This window comes from Hordeum vulgare, chromosome 5H (genome assembly GCF_904849725.1).
Source record: "Hordeum vulgare subsp. vulgare chromosome 5H, MorexV3_pseudomolecules_assembly, whole genome shotgun sequence".
NCBI classification, from domain to species: Eukaryota; Viridiplantae; Streptophyta; class Magnoliopsida; order Poales; family Poaceae; genus Hordeum; species Hordeum vulgare.
In genome coordinates, this window is record NC_058522.1 from 490181976 (window position 1) to 490187238 (window position 5263).

Genomic DNA, 5263 nt, shown 5'->3' on the forward strand with positions numbered 1-5263 from the left:
GGTGTGGATCAAGCTTACCCGCACCGAACCAAGAATGTGACGGCCAACAGCAGTGGCCAAAGTTTCTTACAACCAACACTCGGCATACCGAGGTAAAAGTTGTTTTAAGCGTCGTCAGGACTGGCGCTAGGACTGGCGGGCTCTACGAATGTGTCCAGGTCGATCCCGTCGGTGATGCGGGTGGCGCTCTCAAGGAAGGTCTCCATGAAGTCTTCAAATCGAAGCTTCTTTGTGTTGGCGACCTGCAACGCTTTCAGCTTCTCTTCGCGCACCTCCTTGCAGTGCACTCGGACCAGAGACAGAGCAACGTCCGCACCACAGCGAGCCGCAGACTTCTTCCATGATTGCACTCGGTTTAGGACCTCCTCCAGCCAAGTCATCAAGCCTTCCATCTCATGCCGAGACTCGTCTTCAGGCCAAAGCTCCTTGTCGATCCGGCCGACGACTTCTCTCAGTCGACCGATGAAAGGCCCAACTTTGCCCAGGCGAATGTGCGCTCGGAGCAGATCTCGATTGGCGTCCTCGCCGAGTGGAATGTTCTCAAGAATCGACTGCTCAACGTCAGCTGCTTTAGCCTCAGCATCCATGCAAAAATCTGCAAAGACAGGACGAGCAAACAATAAGCGCCGAGTGAAATGCACATACCACAAGCACTCGGAAAAACAGAACTTACCACCCAGAAGCGTTATCATCTGTCGGGCCCAGTCACTGACATATTTTTCCTACGCTATACACCGCTTGTTCAGCACTTTCATTTGTCCCATCAGCTCGGACCTTTGCGCCTTCATTCTCTCCACTTCAGCAGTCAATGCCTTGTTTGCCTCACGGGCCTGCTCCAAGGACTTTTCTCGTTCCGCCAGAACATCCTTCATACCAGCCATTGCAACCATTGCCGCATCCAACTCACCAGCAAACTGAACCTTTTCAGCCCTAAGAGTCTCGTACGCTGTCCCCATCTCGCAAGTTTTCTGCCTGCCAGCGCCAAGAGACGATCAGACAAATCCAACGATAAAAATATCTAAGTTCTTCAGACCCCTGCCGACGCAATGAGTCGACAGCGGTCTCGGGGACTACACCCAGTGGGTTCACTGAGAGTGACCCCACTGGCATGAAACTCAAACAGGTCCGCCCTATTGAGCTACATGACAATACCTAAGCCTATGAGGCTACTACTACCCGACCTGAGTAAAATTACTCTCGGAGACTCATCCAGTAGGTGCACTCCGAGTGCCCCAGCTGTTAGCATTTGAGATTAATTTTTGATCTGATCAAGTCAAAGAAAATGCGTATAAAGACAACTGCCGGTGCAAGCACTCGACAGAAGTCTCGGGGACTACACCCACTGGGTTCACTAAGAGTGAACCCATTGCAAAAATCATACGATATCCAAGCACACCTAGTGGGTTACAAGAGAAAAGTAAGTACTTACTAGCCCACTTACTCGGATATCATCCCGCAGTTCCAAGCTTCGCTGGTACAGGGACGCGATGGAGTCGTACGCCTTCTTGGCCTCTCCCGCCATCAGCTCCGCCTGCACCATGGCCCCCTTGGCCGCTCCCACCTGATCCTCCGGGAGGCGCTAGACGTTGTACTCGACAGTCGACGGGCCTGGCACCATTGGAGGCTCCTTGGGCATCCCAAGGCCCGCTCCAGTCGATTCAGCAGCAACCAGCGCCGTTTCAGTCGACGGCATCGCCTCAGTCGACGGCACGTCCGCGGCGAGAGCAATAACTGGTGGAACAGCCTCAAGGACAGGCACCGCAGCTTGCTCAGACCTCCCCTGGTCACCCTCATCCACATAAATCGCCCCTAAGGGAGACCCGACCGAACGCGTGAGATCACCGGAAAAAAAGGCAAGACCGAAGACAGAATTCGTGATGCAATAATGTAAACTCTCGGAATCGCTACGACGCACCTGGCTGGGACGAGACAACATTGTCCATGTCCATGGGATCATCCCCCTGGCGTGCCGGAGAGGTGGCGGAGGTAGCAACTCTGTCGAGTGAAATTCATTCGACCAATAAACAGGAGTTCAATCGAATATCGGAAGAAGTTAGAAGAACAATGCACTTACGTTGAGGTGACGGGAACGATGACCCTCATCCGCGGCAAAGCCTTCCGAGGTTTAGATCCGCTCGGTTTGGCCACCTTGGAAGGCTGACCCGCAGGCTCAGCAGCAGTGTCCCTGGTCCTCTTGGTTCTTCGAGCACTCGGAACCACGGGAACAGTTGGCGGGGCGCTCGGGACCGTAGGAGCGGTTGGCGGGACACTCGAGGATGCTGGAGGGGCCGAGGGAGCCGCAGGTTCATGTCGGCATTTGGTTCGAAGCTCTGGTGGCGGGGGTGGCGAGCTCTGCTCTTCGTCTTCCTCCTCCTCTTCCCCAGACTCCTCCTCCGTCTCCCCACTGTCGGAGACGTACTCGACGCTCTCCGTGCTGCCCTCCTGGCTGCCCTCCTCCTCCTCCTCGGCCGGGTTCCCGTTCGAGACAGGAGAGAACCAGTTGGTCCACTTCTGCATAAAATACAGTCGGCGACATCAGACATCGGACAGTGGTTCAAGAAAGCGATAAATCTAAGACAATTATGTGCACTCGACAAGTTGTACTCACCTCGTTCGGAGGAGGGTTGTCCGCGCAGAAAGCCCTCACTCGACGGGACCCTCTGGGGTTCTCGCGGGCGCCTGTGATCTGGAGCACCCACGACGCCACCGTCTCCCCGGTCACGCACTCGACGTTGGTCCGAGTGGAGTCTTCGGGCCCCGTGTAGTGCCACATGGCGTGGTCTCGAGCCTGTAGTGGTTGGATGCGTCGTCCGAGGAAAACCTCCAGCGAATCCATGCCGGTGACTTCCCTCCTGACGACATCTACGAGTGCGTCGACCATAGGCTGGATATGGATCTTCTCCGCCTTCGTGAGCGCGAGCTGCTTAGGCGGAGCTGGTCGATCTAAGCTAAAAGGAGGCAACCCTGTCGTGGCATTCGGGCAGGCAACGTCCTGGCAGTAGAACCATGTCGACTCCCAGTTCCTAACCGATTCACTCAGCTGAAGAGCGGGATAACTACTTTTGCTCTTCTTTTGGAAGCCTAAGCCCCCGCAGAGCTGGAGGAGGTGAGTCTTATCATCCGACTGATTAAGTCGTTTGATAGTTTGGGATCTAGCAGAGAAGATATGTTTGAACAGCCCCCAATGGGGAGGACAGCCGATGAAGCACTCGCAGAAGACTACGAAAGCAGAGAGATGAGCTATGGCATTCGGGGGAAAGTGGTGGAGCTGCGCCCCGAAGTGGTTCATTATGCCTTTGAAGAAAGGATGTGGGGGCAATGAGAAACCTCGATGAACAGGGCTGAGCAGCAGGACGCGCTCCCCCTCCTGGGGCGCCGGCTCGGTCTCACCCTCCGTCGGCAACCTCCATGACTTGTGCGCGATCATCCCGTGCTCCACCAGCTCTAGCAGGTCCTCCTCCATCACCGTGGAGGGGAGGAAGTCCCCCTGGATCCACCCCGCCGGTAGCGTTCACTGCCTCCGCTGAGCAGGAGCCGCCGCTTTCCCCCTCTTCTTCCGTGCCTCTAGCTTGCTAGTCTGCCCCTTTGTCATGGCGGAAGCTGCGGATTCACGAGGGAGAAGGAGAAGGAAGAAGCTTGGGGTGCGCGGAGGATGGCGAGGGAAGCGGAGCAAAGGCAAGATATCCAGCGAGCGTAACGAAAAAACCCTCGCCGCGGAGGTTTAAGTAAGGTTCCGACTGGGTCACTGGCAAGTGGCCCCGAAATATTATTCCCCGACCGGCTGCGACGATATCAATGGAGAAGATGAAGGCGCGGGAATCGAGGCGTCAGGCACTACTCGAGCGCGATGTCGTCATCCCCGCTGAGCGCGCGGTAACCGAAATTTGAGGATCCCGGAAAATCCGCCGCTGTCAGTTGACTGGTCACGTCAGAAGATACCACGGAAGCATTCGGTTTCCGACAGTTTGTTTCACAAATACTTCCACTCGGATCGTTGGTCAGAAAAGATAAAATGGATCGAGGCAAGCAACGCCAAAGTCACATCTGTACCAGTCGGATCCAAACTTCAAACATCGCTTCGTCGTTCCAACCCCAATCCATTCGGGGACTAATGATGGGGTTATAGTCCTAGGGTAGGGTCATAGGCCTGCCCTGTAGGTCCTACCCAAGGACTACCCCTCATAAGGGACAAGGCCCTTAGTCAGTTCCGACTGAACTAAGGAGTTCCCATCGTCCAATCGGTAACAAGTCCTCGACCATCCAGTCGGAGACGAGCATTCGGTGTATATCAAACTAACCGACTGGATTCCACTCTGTGCATCATAACCCCCCTGGAGGGAAACGGTCATACGTTTCCATGTGCCTTTATTAGCATTTAGGACATACGTTACCTGTAACGTAGGCATTTATTCGCCACTACTCCACCCCTGTGCACCGAACCGTTGTGGAGGGCAGCGCACTCTACATAAGCCACCCTCCCCCACTGGTGCAGGGGTTAGCAAATCACTGTATTCCATATTTCACTCGACAACAAGCTCCCAGAGCACTGAGACGTAGGGCTATTACCTCCACCGCAGAGGGGCCTGAACTCATACAACCTCGCCGTAGCTAAGGCTCTGCCCATCCTTTCGTATCCTACACATCTACTGTCAGACTTATACCCACGACAGCAAGCGTACACGGAAGAACACGGCATGGGGAAGGTGTACAAGGCGTGCGACGAGGAGCTATAATTTCGTACCACGGTGGAATTTCTGAATTTGGTGCCATGGCAATGTTTTCTAAAACGTCCGCCACGGCAACGTTTTCTAAAATTGCCGTCACGTCTACGTTTTTTGAAACGGTTGCCACGACAACAAAACATTAGACATCAACACATTATAATTGAAGAATATCATGAAGGATACCCGGCACCCAGGACTATAACATATCATGCTTTTATGAATTGCTTGAGATGTTTATGCCTTCGTTGTTTGCATCATTTGATTGCATAGAAGACAGTTATTAGTGTGATCTCTCACTAAAAATATCAAGTTAAAAGGTGTTCTTCCCTATGTTGCAACCGTCTATAACACGTAACTTTTCGAAGTGTGTCCTGTCCACATGAGAACAAACGGATCATGAGGTGTAAGACTGGTTTGGTCGGACCTAGCAAGCAGATAGCACTCGGCTATCTTGAAGTTCTAGCATAATTGTTCTGAGCTCAGAGTACAAAGCATCAAAAGATGAACAAGTGTCATATGGAGATTTGATCGGCAAAAGA